The sequence below is a fragment of the Artemia franciscana genome, chromosome 2, assembly GCF_032884065.1.
Source record: "Artemia franciscana chromosome 2, ASM3288406v1, whole genome shotgun sequence".
NCBI lineage: Eukaryota > Metazoa > Arthropoda > Branchiopoda > Anostraca > Artemiidae > Artemia > Artemia franciscana.
Window position 1 is genome coordinate 15383980 of NC_088864.1, and position 13726 is coordinate 15397705.

Consider the following 13726-nt stretch of genomic DNA (forward strand, 5'->3'; position numbering starts at 1 on the left):
TCTAAAATCCTAATATGACTGGACTAATAGGTATTAGTAAAAAATTTCATCGTAAATTTTGGTCAAAGTGTAAAATTAAACTAAAACACCACTCCTGACTTCATTCAAATTGTCCCACATGTGCCAAAGATGTATACGGATTTCGTAGAAAAAAGGAGCCACTGCATTGTTGGCCATTAAAAATATGATTTTATATGTTTTTCACAGTAGGGAACAGTAAACCTGGAATTAAGCGTTTCCGATTACATTTATTTTTATCTCTAAGCGATGTTATTTTTGAGTAATCCCGAGCCCTCTCTTGAAAACCACTTTCAACGGTTTTGAATTCAATGGTTCAAGTTCATTTTCAAGTTCATTTATTTATTAATCGCACATACATGTATATATATATATATGACATAGGCCCATGGGGAGACAAGCTCGAAAAACTAGGCCTAGACAAAGAATAAAATAATAACACACTACAATACAAAGATAAACATGACGGCAAAGATACAATAACACAACAATAGTATGAAAGTAGCAGCTAGCTCAGGATCATTCAATACTGTTGAAGAAATTAAGAAAGTAATATTATTAAATATAAATTAATACTGGAAGATAGCTGAGAGGCCCATAATCACCCAGAGCAACGAACCATACAAAAACTTTGCCTTACTAAAAAGATACTTAATTAATTAAAAATAATCCTGAACTAAATGAAATTTAAGTTTCCTTTTTATTAAATGGATAGAGGAAAATTTATCAATAAGAGCCTTGTGAGCATCCCAGCACCGAGCTATTGACAAAAACGGAGCGAATTTAGATCTCTCAGTATTATATTTGTCAATGTAGATATCCTTTTTTTGTCGAGTGTTATAATTATGTAAATCTTGTGATTGGGAGAACAAACTTTGATGGAGGTAATATGGCGGTAATTTCTTAATGTCATAATTGATTTTGAAAAGAATTGCTCCAAAAGTAAATTGTTGAGTGACTGGAAGTATATCTAGATAAGTATATAAAGATGCAGTAGAAGACTTATTTGGAAGTTCAATAGGTGATGGAATAAAAAGTTTAAGGATTCTTAGGGCTTTATTTTGTAAAATCTGTATTGGTTTAATATGGCTTTTAAATGTAGATAAATATACTAGAGAACAATAATTAATATTAGTCTGAATCAGAACAAAATAAATACTTCGTAAAGCAGAGTAGGGCAAACAAAGCTTTAACCTTCGCATTAAACCAACATACCTTGAAATCTTTAATCGTAGATTTTGAATGTGTGTTTTAAAAGATAAGCTTTCGTCAATCACAAGTCCAAGGTACTTTGTCATTTTCACCCGAGATATTGATAATAGATACTTTGAAGAAGTAACTCGGGTAATACGAGGGCAGATATTTGACTTTCTGCCGTAAATTATGAAATTTGTTTTTGATACATTCAAAGCAATAAAATTTGAAGAACACCAATCAAGAACATTAGAAAATGCAGTATTCAGTTTTGTCTCCAACTCCTCGTCATTCTTTTCAGAAATTGAAACTGCCGTATCATCAGCAAAATGTGTGTTGAGACACGGGGATGTAAAAGCGCGGTGAAAATCATTTATATAAATTAAAAAAAGTAGAGGACCTAGGACAGAGCCCTGAGGTACCCCAACCTTCGAAGACTGATGTACAGGTGAAGAGAGAAAATTGCCTCCATCTAATCGTTGCTTTCTCATATCAAGATAAGATTTAACTAGATCCAACGCCGGTCCACGCACACCACAATTATCCAATTTACTAAAAAGAATACAATGGGATATTGTATCGAATGCTTTTTTAAAATCTAAATATATTGTTGCTGGAATTTCACCTCTATCTAAGCATTCATGAATATATTGGATGAGAGCAACGGTAGCATGTTCAGTGTTGTGTCCAGACCGGAAACCAAACTGGAAATTTGTGAAGAAATTAGACGATTTAAGAAAGTCATAAAACCTCTTATAAATTGCCTTCTCAAGTATTTTAGAAAATGCTGACAAAATAGAAATAGGGCGGTAATTTGATGGATTTTCAGGAGAGTCACCTTTGTGAAGCGGAACTATCCGCACTTCTTTAAAAGCAGATGGGAAAACTCCAGTTTTAAATGAAAGATTAATTATATGCTGTAATGGTAATATTATTGCAGACAGTATTTCTTTAACAATTTTAGAACTAGACCCGTCAATTCCCGCTGAATTACCTGGATTTAGATCACACACTATTTTTGTTATTTCAGAATGAGAAATAGGCCCGAGAAAAATTGAATTACTTTGAGGAGACGGAAGGTATGAAGAAAAATGTTTATTACTACGTGAATCAAACTGGTTCATTACTGATGAAACAATTTTCTCTCCTATTTTAGCAAAATGAGTATTCAAAATATCAGCCACTTTCTCCGATTTATTAGTAGTCGAACCATCTTCTAAACTAATAACTTCAGGAAAATTAGACTTACTTTCTTTTTTTATAAAATAATTAATTAAAGACCACGTTTTGCGAGGAGAATTTTGAGCTTCTTCGAAAGACTTTTTATAATACAATTGTTTCGACAAACGTATCATTGTGGTTAATTTATTTTTGAAAATTCTAAAATTTTTAATATTATAATCAGTTGGATTCTTTAACTGCTTTTTAAATAACTGATTTTTTTTCTTAACTGATATCAAAATTCCAGACGTTATCCATGGCCTTATAGGAAATTTTTCTCTGCAACTTTTAATTGTAACAAATGGGCAACTAGAATCAAGGCAGCAATTGAAATTTCTTAGAAAATTATCAGTTGCCATATCTGTATCCTCCGTGGATATTACCTCCTGCCAATCCAATAGTCCAAGGCTTTCATTCAGGTGCTTTAATGTTATTTTATTTGTTAATCGTCCTTGACGTTCCTTACTTATCTGCGGTATTTTATAAGTAAAAGCTAAATCTGAAACCAGCAGGAAATAATCCGATATATCACTTAAAACTGCATAATTTGCTTGAATAGGTAAAGATGTAAAAATATTATCAATGAGAGAAGCAGAACTAGGTGAAATTCTTGTAGGTATCAGGCAAGTAGGAAGCAGACACGCAGAAAAGCAAGAAGACAATAACTCAACAGAAGATTCATTTGAAGTTTCTAGAAGGTCAATATTGAAATCTCCGGAAAGGATTACATCTTTATTTTGAAAATGGGGTTGATGCAAAAAATCATGGAGTTTAGAGAGGAAAGATTTGACTGGAGAAGAAGGCGGTCGGTATACTACGCAAAAAAAAACATCTTTTTTTCCAAGACTAATTTCAGTCACCATTACTTCAAAAAGCATTTCCTCATGAGAACCTTCCAGATTTGCAATGCGTCGAAAAGAGATACCTTCTTTAACTATTACTGCTAAACCACCTTGGCGCCTAGTCAATCGGTTTTTAAAAATAAATTGTTATCCAGGAAAAACAACCTGAGGAGTCAGGTCTGTAAGAAAAGTCTCACAGAATCCAACGACATGACAAGATAATTTATGAACTACATCAATAAGATCATCCTGTGAACTAAAAAAACCCCTACAATTTAAAAATCCTGTTCTCACAACACCGGTACTGGGAAGATCAGAAACTTCGGAAGGTAATTTATATTTACAATTTGGAAAGTTAATTAGCCCACCGTCATTTATCTTATTTCCTGAAAATTTATCATGGCTCTGGAATATGGAAAAATCAAAAGGGTTAGATTCAAGGTATCTCAGCCTATCCCCAATGCAACTATCATCCAATGTGCAAAATCAGAATTATGATCCGAGCTAGCAGAAACTTTTGCAAAATGCATACCGTCTGAGTCTTAAAGTAGCAAAAACAACTGAACCAGTGAGAACTCGAAAATAATGAAAGAAAAAGAAAAAGAAGACAACAAAAGACAAAAAAAAGGACCATGATTATTACGGCTAGATCGTATTTAAATTTTAAACCAACCATGATGACGACAAGAAAAAAAAAGAAATAAATATATATATATATACATATACATATACATACACATATATATATATATATATATATATATATATATATATATACCCACATATACACATACACATACATATCTCCCTACAAATTAAAATATAACCCATACTAACAGCAAAAATCTTCACTTATCTTGACAAAACCCCATCAAAAAAAAAAAAAAGAAAAAAGAAGAACTTTCAACTGTTGTCACTTAAAAGGAATAATAGACATTTTAAATAATCATTATAATCTTCACTGGAGTTCAATAATAACTATTAAGCTTCATGTTGGTCATCGTATTTTATCCACTTATCAGAGTTCAGGTGACATACTTCTAACCATAGATCCGCTCCCTTTTGTTTGATCCTGGAGGACTCCCATTTTCCAGCTTCGCGCAGACCTTTAGCCTTAGCAAGGAGGTTGTTCCTGATATCGTTAAGTTTGGGAGGAAGATCAGACACAACGCGAGCTCCGGACCCTTTAAGTTTCCCCACATTACGCATAATTAATTGCACATCTTTGTCGTTGCTAAGGGAAAGAAAAACTGGTTTTAACGTCTCAGTTTTCGATGAGCCTCGCCTAGTGGTAATGTTATTGCTTGTTTTAGACCCCAGTCTATACAAATTGTCAATTGTAATAGGGCTAGAAATTCCCAAAGTATCACTGATCCATGATTTCACGTTAGATTCCAGGGTTTGGTTACCCTTTTCGTTTCGTAGACCATGAATGATGAGGTTTTTTTCCTGCTTTTTAAGTCAACTAGCAATAGTTCTTTCGAAAGTAATTCGCAGGAAGCTTTATGAGCATTCAGTTGACTTTCGAGTTCACGAATCCTATTGCCACGTTCTATTCCATCCGATTTTATGACTTCAATATCAGCTTTCAAACTCACAAACTTTAGTGACAATTCGTTTTGGTTTGCCAAAATTATATCAAGTTTATCAAGTTTCATCAGCTTGGCATTAATGTTAACTTTAAAGTCCTCAAAATCCTTTTTGCTGACGCTCGCCATCATTAAATAAATCAATAATTACGATCTAGTTAAAATCACCTTAGATCATTCCTTGCTATCAATAATAATCTTATGCAAAAAACAGGTTTTGCACGGTTGACTTTAGCGAGATGCTAACACCTTGAATGACCAGCCAGAGAATAACAATTGTCTTACTGTATTAATGATTATATCCAAAAAGGTGTTTGCAGTATGAACTCTCAAACATAACTTTTATTTTGATGTGAAGTCGTGACCTTTTCGAATAACCTTTCATGATCTTTTCAAAATTTTCAAAAATGAGGTTTCATAACAAATAAAAACTATCACTTTGCTAAAAAAAAAAAAAAAAAAAAAAAAAAAAAAAAAAAAAAAAAAAAAAAAAATTAATAGCTCCAGATGAGCGTAAATTGGAAAACTTTCTCGCTATATACATTTTCTTGGAAAACAAGTTTTACTCTTGCTATTATAATGGGGCGTAGTCCACTCTCTGGTAAACTGTGGTTACTGCTGTAACCTTTGATAAACTTAATTGAGATTTGTGGAACGTAAAATGAAAACTTCTTTGATAAACATGAAATATTAGCGTACAATAAGATACATTAAATAAAAAGCTTTAGGGCTTTGCTTAAGACTGCTTGGGTGTTTTAAATCAGTAGGCTACTGATCGACTTTTGTGCTTCTAACCTTTTTTATTGCCTCTGTTTTGTGTTTTCGGCAAAGGAAAATTTTTACAAAGGTCTACAAGTATAGGGAAAAATCACAAGTCTGTTTGTTTGAACCATATTTTCAGATACATCTTGCGTAAACTAGGAAGCAATATTTTATGTCCTTTTTAAGATTCAACTTCACTCTTTACTTCCATCAAAAATACTTTTTTTTATTATTTAGAAACGAAACGACTCATAAAAATGCTTTACCTGACGTAAAAATGTTTATGTCAGGTATGAAGACCTTGAGCGATGTGTTTGTATCATTCTGTATACGGTATTCCCTAATAAATTGGTTTTCATCCCTGAATCAGCTTGAAAAGCAATTTTTCTCCCTTGCCAGTATGTTTTTTCTTTTCTTCTGTACTCTGGGCCACGGTTTGTCCTTCGTAAGGTTGCAGTTACTCCTGTAACTATGTTTGGGCAATACTGGGACTTCGCATACTGACAAAGTTGTGTTTCTGAAATAGCTGTCTCAAATAACTGTCTTTTCGATAGAGTTAGCAAATCAAACAAGGAGTGGATAACAAACGACCGATACGCGTTTGCTGCTGGATCATATCTAGAGGCATGTAACGCTGCTTATGTTGTTTCCGTCTCTAAGGCAGATGTAGACCCAACTAATGTAGGATCATGCAGACGAATCCGGCTGCTGTCCTGCATAGGAAAAGTATATAATATTCCCATTAGTAAACTGTAATGCCAGCATCCTGAGTCAGTTGCTAGTTGATAACCAATGCGTCTTTTTTTTTAGAAGAAAACGTTCTAAGCTAGATTGTCTAATTGCATTAGCTCAGGATTGGGTTGGAATTTTTTTTTTAGGGATAAAACATTGACCATCCTACAAAACGTTTTGATTGTTTTGACATGTTGGTTTTCCTTTTAAAATTTGGGTCTATGGAGCTAATGATTGGCTTCTTTGAATCCTTGTTAATTTCACTTACAAAATAGCCCAACTTGGATCGAGCTGAATGTAAAAAAATTCACGTTTTTTTAAGCATGAAACAGACACTGGTACATTTTTGATTCGAAAAACAACCAGAAATACATTACAAATTAAGTGCCATATAAGTTTAAATCAATTAAGGTGAGCTAGAATCAATCCAACCAAGAACTTGATATACCAAACTACAAGAGCTGATTGAGGAAGGAGATAATGCATCCTTAGCAAAAAAAAACTTTTAATGTCCTAAAGTGCAGTAGAAGCAGCAACTCCAAAGTTGTCAGACTTAACCAGTTTTCTTTCTTTAAAAAGCAGACAATTATTTGGTGAAACAGAGAATGCAAGAGAGCAATAGAATAAAAGTAGGAAGGTAGAAACAAAACCGAAAAAATTCTTATCCTGATATACTTTAGGTATCGGAAGAAGTTGATTCAATTATAAGATCGGGGTGATGATGGGATTTTCGGACCATCTGTTTCAGATGATCTATTTCAGGACTTTTTCAGACCACTGGTAAATCTTTTACTTGACATTTCTGTACTATGGATCTTCAGTGTGAAACAAGCAAAGATGATTTTGGAGCAAAATCTAATCGACATCAGGGGTATTAATCCACAAGAATTGAAGGTAAAAATGTATTTTTTGACATATAAGGCAAAGGTCGAATTTGGTGTTTTTTTCCCCATAAATACGTATAATAATATTTTTCACTGAAAATACTAAAATACATTTTGAAATATATGGGGGTTTATTTACTACCCACCCAACAGAGGCTGAATGCTTAGCGTTGATCATAGGGCTTATTTTTAAACTCTTTAAATGATTTCGAATGAAGTGTTCTTTAAGGTTTTACTTTTAACTTGTAAGAATTTTGCTCAAAACCTAAAAAAAATTCAAGAGCAAAATCATTTTCGCCTTAGGAAATCACTATAGGAAAGCATTTAAGAATTCTGTCATATCGACAAAATCCTTGAAGCGTTTTGTTAAAATACTGTGCGTCTGAAAAAGACCTGATAAACAGTCTTTTAAGACCCAAGTTTTATTAGACTTGATATATTTGGTTTTTAAACGTATGGGTCTAAGGTCCAAGTCAATAATAACAATAAGACCAATTGTCATTTTTCAGGTTATAAGTGAACTAGCAAGATATATTAACATGCTAAGACATTCAAAAGAAATATTTGCGAACAAAAGTTCAACGGTTAATAATCATTCACGAAAAAACTGTGGAGGGCGAATCCTATCAGCTGTTAATTACATATAATTAAATGTTGGTTACAGGGCTTTTTCATGTAAAGTAAAGAGTTAGTTTAAGATTTTTTCGCGCAAAATATTTTCGCTTATATAGAATACCAAACCTAATAAGAAAAGAAATTATCCAATTAAGCGTGGAACTGCCATTCTTTAAGCCTTGAAAAGGGTAGGGTATCTTTTGCGGTTTTCTAAAATAAAAATTCTTGTTTTACTAAGTTTTTTTTTGTACAATTTTCTTTTTCTGGCATCCTTACAATTGAACTAAAGTAGTAGAAACTAGTCTGAAGGATTCTAAAATTTCTAATGCCCTTTTCTAGCGCCAAAAACAACCAGAGGGCAAATTTATCACCCCCTCAGTGCCACAAGTGTCCTATGATACTCTTTTTTCCCAAGACAGCATGGCATATGATCAAGATTTAAAGACTGCTATTTTAATCAAAACGTCAGATTAGTCCAAAAATATACCCTTTGAAATGTAAGTACAGCCCATGTGGTATAGGTTACAAGTCGTTCAGATAACCCACATTAAATGTTTCATTAATAAATTTTTAGTAGAAATAATGGACAGGTTAAATACCGGTAAAAGCAATGAAAGCTATGAGAGGAGTTTCAACATATAGCATTAATTTTGCCTTTGGGACTGTGTTCCTTCCACATCTTCACCACCCTCAAAAACTTGGATCGTATTTTTTGCTTTTTTGACATAGAATAAAACAGACTTTTAATAGAAGTCTCTGAAAGAGACTAATATTTACAGGTCATATCAAACAAACTGTAAATATTAGGTTTTGGAGTTTCTTCTTAATTAGAATATGTAGATTGTTCTACATCATTACGCATATAATTGACATTTCCAGAAAAAAAACGAATAAACTGTTAATTTAAAACAGGTTATGTTCCTTTTCTGCCCTTTTTCTATTCCTTTTTGGTTCCACTACTATTCTAAGGAAAGAGAAAAATTGACTATTTGAATTATTAGTGTGAGCATTTAGCTGCAGTTCATGACATTCGCCTATTTGTAAAGTTTTCCAATAAAGAACCGTTTAGCTCATATTTTTCCTTAACGCCCACCCATAGATAGTACAAGTTTGTTAAAACCTTGAAAGAGAAAAGAACATTTTTTTTAGCTTGGTTTATTGTTTGAATTCAGAAGTTAAAAAAGATATTATGTGAAATGAGAATATTCCCTTAGGAGACTCCAAATGAGTCCGTTGATTTTTGAATTAAAATGGAATAGTTGTGGGCATCAAGTCTTGGATAATTGTAGAAAAAGCCAAGACAGATAGTCCAATTGGGTGAGAGGCAATTCTGGCATTGTACCCTCCCCCCTCTTATTGGAATTGCATAAAAATAATGTTGTTTCAATCGTTAATAGATAGATATGTCTATCTATTTTCCGTCTACGCGTCATTCCTTGAGCAGTAGAACTAAGGTAGTTAGTCATAGAGCTAAGATAGTTATAGAACTTATTGGTTTCCAAGTGTTTGGTTAAATGGCTGTATGTGACAAAATTCTTATGCTCATTCAACAGTTTCTATTATTTGTTTATCTATCAAAACAAAAACTGCAGTAAGCCAAAGGCTTGTCATAAAATTCATATTGGCGTAATCATTACTACCCTTTTTTACTATCAATACTCAATTTAACTATCATGTAAGATGTTTCCTAAGGGGTATAAATGTCTATTGAAGATGATAGAAGTATCAAAGATGTTTGAGTTTTACCTCATATCCTAAAAAGTACAGGTCATGTCAGACTTGGTATTAGTAGTCTATTTAATTTTTATTTTGCTTATAATAAAGTTAAAATTCGCAGATTAGTTCTAAATAGTTTTTTCTTAACTAAGAAATAGAAATTCGATATTTATATCTTAAAGTGTAATTTTGTGTTTTTTTATTTTTTTTAAGCGTTTTATGAATAATCTTTCTTTCTGCCTTTGACTTGTCAGTTCTAAGAAGCCAAAAATTTTCAAACAGTCGGCGTAACGGACTGTAAGTAAGGAGCGACTCGGCTCAATAGTAACGGACACTATAAAAAACGCAATTTTTATACAAATAAATACATCAAACGAATTAAATTCTCACGAATTAATACTAACGAATTAATACTGATTTTAAATATATAAATTTCACCAACTTTAATCCTACACATCAAAAGTTACGAGCCTGAGAAAATTTGTCTCATTTTGAAAAAAAGGGAAAACATCCCCTAAAAGTCATAAAACCGTAATGAAAATCATACCTTCAGATTCAGCCTATCAGAGAACCCTTTTGCAGAGGTTTCAAGCTCCTCGCTGCAAAAATGCGGAATTTTGTATTTTTTGCTAGAAGAAAGATCACGAATGCGTGTTTATTTATTTATTTTTTGTTTTTGTTTTTTTCCCATGCGTGATCGTATCGACTGAGTTGTCATTAGAGGGCTCATTCGAATGGAAATTAAAAATTCTAGTGTCCTTTTTAAGTCACCAATAAATTGGAGGGCATCTAGCCCCCCCCTTAAAGCTCATGCTTTTCCTAAGGCCACCGGATCAAAATGTTGAGATAGCCATTTTGTTCAGCATTTCGAAATATCTAATAACTATGTCTTTGAGGACGACTTAATCCTCAACAGTCGCCGAGGAAAAGGCTGCAAATTATGAACTTTGCCCATTGTTTACATATAGTATTGGCTATTGGTATGTATATAGACGTTTTCAGTCAGGATTTCTTCTGGTGGGGGTTCAGGGGATTTGGTTACGTGGGAGGATCTTTTCATGGAGGAATTTTCCATAGGGAAAGAGAATTTCTACGAAAAGGTGCTGGATTTACCAGCATTATTTAAAAGACAATCGGAAATTAAATAAAAAAAGAACTTTTTTGAACTGAAAGTAAGGAGTAACATCAAAAATTACAACGAACAGAAAATATCACGTATATGATGGGGTTCGTCCCCTTGTCAATGCCTTGCTCTTTACGCTAAAGAATTTTTAGTAATTTCTAAAGAGCTATTTATTCTAATTAAACGGCCTTTGTGATTCAGGGGTGATTCTTACAGAATTGAAACAAAATTCGAACTTTAGCGTAAAGAGCGAGGTATTGACGAGGGGGCAAATTTTCTTATATTACGCATATGAGGGAGTTAACCCCCTCGTCAGTGCCTCGCTCTTTATGTTAAAGTTCGAATTTTAATAAATAATGGCCGATATAAGCAATAATTTGTTTGCGTTATTGTGCTGCGAGAGTAACACTTCGTTTTTTTTCCTATGCCGCCGATATCGGCTTATTCCTGGAAACTGGTAAGGGTCTAACCTGTGCGGTTTGTACAGAAAGTGTGGACCTCAGGCCGGATTGATGAATATGACATTGCATTTTGGAAAGCTCCACAGACTCTTGCCTGGGGCCAAAAAGGATGGTTTTTGCTTGTCCACGAGCCAGAGCCTATGGTGTGCGAAGTGAAGTGGATTTATATAGCCTATGTCAGAGAGGAGTATCTGAAGTTGTGCAGCCAAGCTTTCGTTTCATCAAACCATGTTTCTGCTTTCGAGTGGAAAGCTCCGTTCTAGCAGGCAAGCAGGCAGACACCACTTTCAAACTGAAGATGGACTAAAATCTATAAGTGTTAAATATATGCGGCAGTTACCTGGCCCCAAAGCCAATATATCTTCTTTGAGTAATAAATAGAAAAATTTACAGAAGCAAAAAAGTGGCATTTTCCCACGGGTCCGAAAGTGCTGCCGTGATTTCGGCTGGGTTTATCATTTGTTTTTTCGGACTTGGGATTGAGGTAGAGAAATGTTATCAGATGTACCTCTTGAACTTTAAAAGTTCTGTCATTGCTAAAGAAATTGGAGCTTATCCTTTGCTGCTTTCTAAGTGGTGACGTTAAAAAGTTGGCCTACGGCAAAAAAATCAACTTTTGAACTAAGACAGATAGAATTTTTTCTCAACGGCAATCGATAGCTCTTGACGAGCTGATATCTGATCCATTTTTTTGGTACAAAAAATACTTCATGAGATATACTAGTTTAAAAGTTTCAACGGGGTTGACACCTTCAATAGTAGGGTACACACTGAAACGAAAAATCGGCCGATACCAATTGTGAGACAAGTAGAGGACTTGTAAACATCAGTCGGCTGTTAGACCATAATCATCTTCGGCAATAAGGGGTTTCCAACTTTGGCTAGTTGGTGTACCTATTATTTGTATCCGGTGTATTTGATGGTAAGACCAATTTGGTTCCAGTGGTAAGACATGCAGGGGACTTGTAAGTAATAATCGTCTTTCAGGCTACAATCATCTTCAGTGAAGAGGGGTTTGTAACTTTTGCTAGTTGGTGTAGCCTACCCATACTCACTGTAACCTAAAATTAAGTGTTTACGCAACGGGTACAAACGATAACGTAAAACAATGAGGTATTCTCGTAATAATTAGTGTCACCTATGGTATTTTAACCCTGAAAAGTTACGGATAGCTTTATAGTACCAACTAAGATTATATAAGATATTGATCCAAGTTTTCATCCGTCACGATGTCTTCGATTGAAAAGGATAAAGTTCAACTGGCTGCAAAGTCAATTTAGGTCCTTCTTTCAATATTCTTTTGTTATTGTTGTTTTTTCAACGCTGAGGAATAGCCTTTGATCATGTGATTACTGATCGCGTTCTTCTTTGAACATAACGTTTTAAAAGCTTCGATAGGCTGACAGCTTCCGCGTTTAACCTATAGCAAAGAAACAAAACCAAAGTGTTGCTCTCACAATCCTTTTGTCGGCGAAGCCGAAGAAAGGTTGCCGCAACACTTCACGTTGCTCAGGCAACGTAGGTCTAGTTTTATGGCCAATCTTAGCATTTGATTTTATGTTAAAAAGCTTCATAGCTTTCATCTTTATGTGATAATAAACGAAAAGAATTGTATGTCTTCGGCTTGTGTTTGTTAATAAAAAGAAAACTAAACAAGTTTTTTTCTAACTGAAAGTAAGGAATAACATTAAAACTTAAAATGAAGATAAGTTGTTGCGCATATATTTTAAAGCTCTTTTCTTTCATTCATTTTAGTCATTTGAGAATTGCTCAACTTGTGACTTTCATTTTCATAAAAATAGTTTCGACCCCCTTTGACTGTTCTGTTACTATGTCTTACAAAATTAGTTCCGCTAATATGACTAATTTAAGTTATGTGGGAGAATCTTTCCACAAAGAAATTTCTCGTGGGGAAGGGAATTTTCCATAAAGGGGGAGCTGGGCTTAACAAAATTATTTAAAAAACGATCACAATTAAATAAAGAACAAGTTTTTCAACTGAAAGTAAGAAGCAACATAAAACTTAAACAAATAGAAAATGTTACGTATATGAGGAGGGCTGTCTCTCCCAAATCGATCTTTCTTATGGTAAATATTCTTTTTTAACTTTTAAAAGAGGTTATCATTCTAAATGGACAGCCTTTGTGATTTAGGAGTCATTCTTAAGCAACTGGAACAAAAATCAAACCTAGGTTAATTATAAGGTCATTATTAGTTAAAAAATAAAATTAATAATCAAATTTGTTTTAAGTATTCATTTATGGTGAGCCATATTTAAAACCTGCATTAATTCAAAAAGTTTAGAAATTAAATAAAAAACGAGTATTTTTTTAACCAAAAAAGTTTGATTCTAGTAATTCGCAGCATCATCCTGTAAATCCGTCATATCCTGTAAATTCAAAGAGGAGAAAAATTATTATTTTTTAAAGTTTTTTTTTATTTTGAATCGAATATGCTAAACACACCTTGAATAACAGAAAAAAACCTAAACAATGATCAGCAGACAAACTTTAAAAAAGTAGACAAATCAGACCTAACGTTACAGAGCAAGTGTTGACCCTTCTCAGAA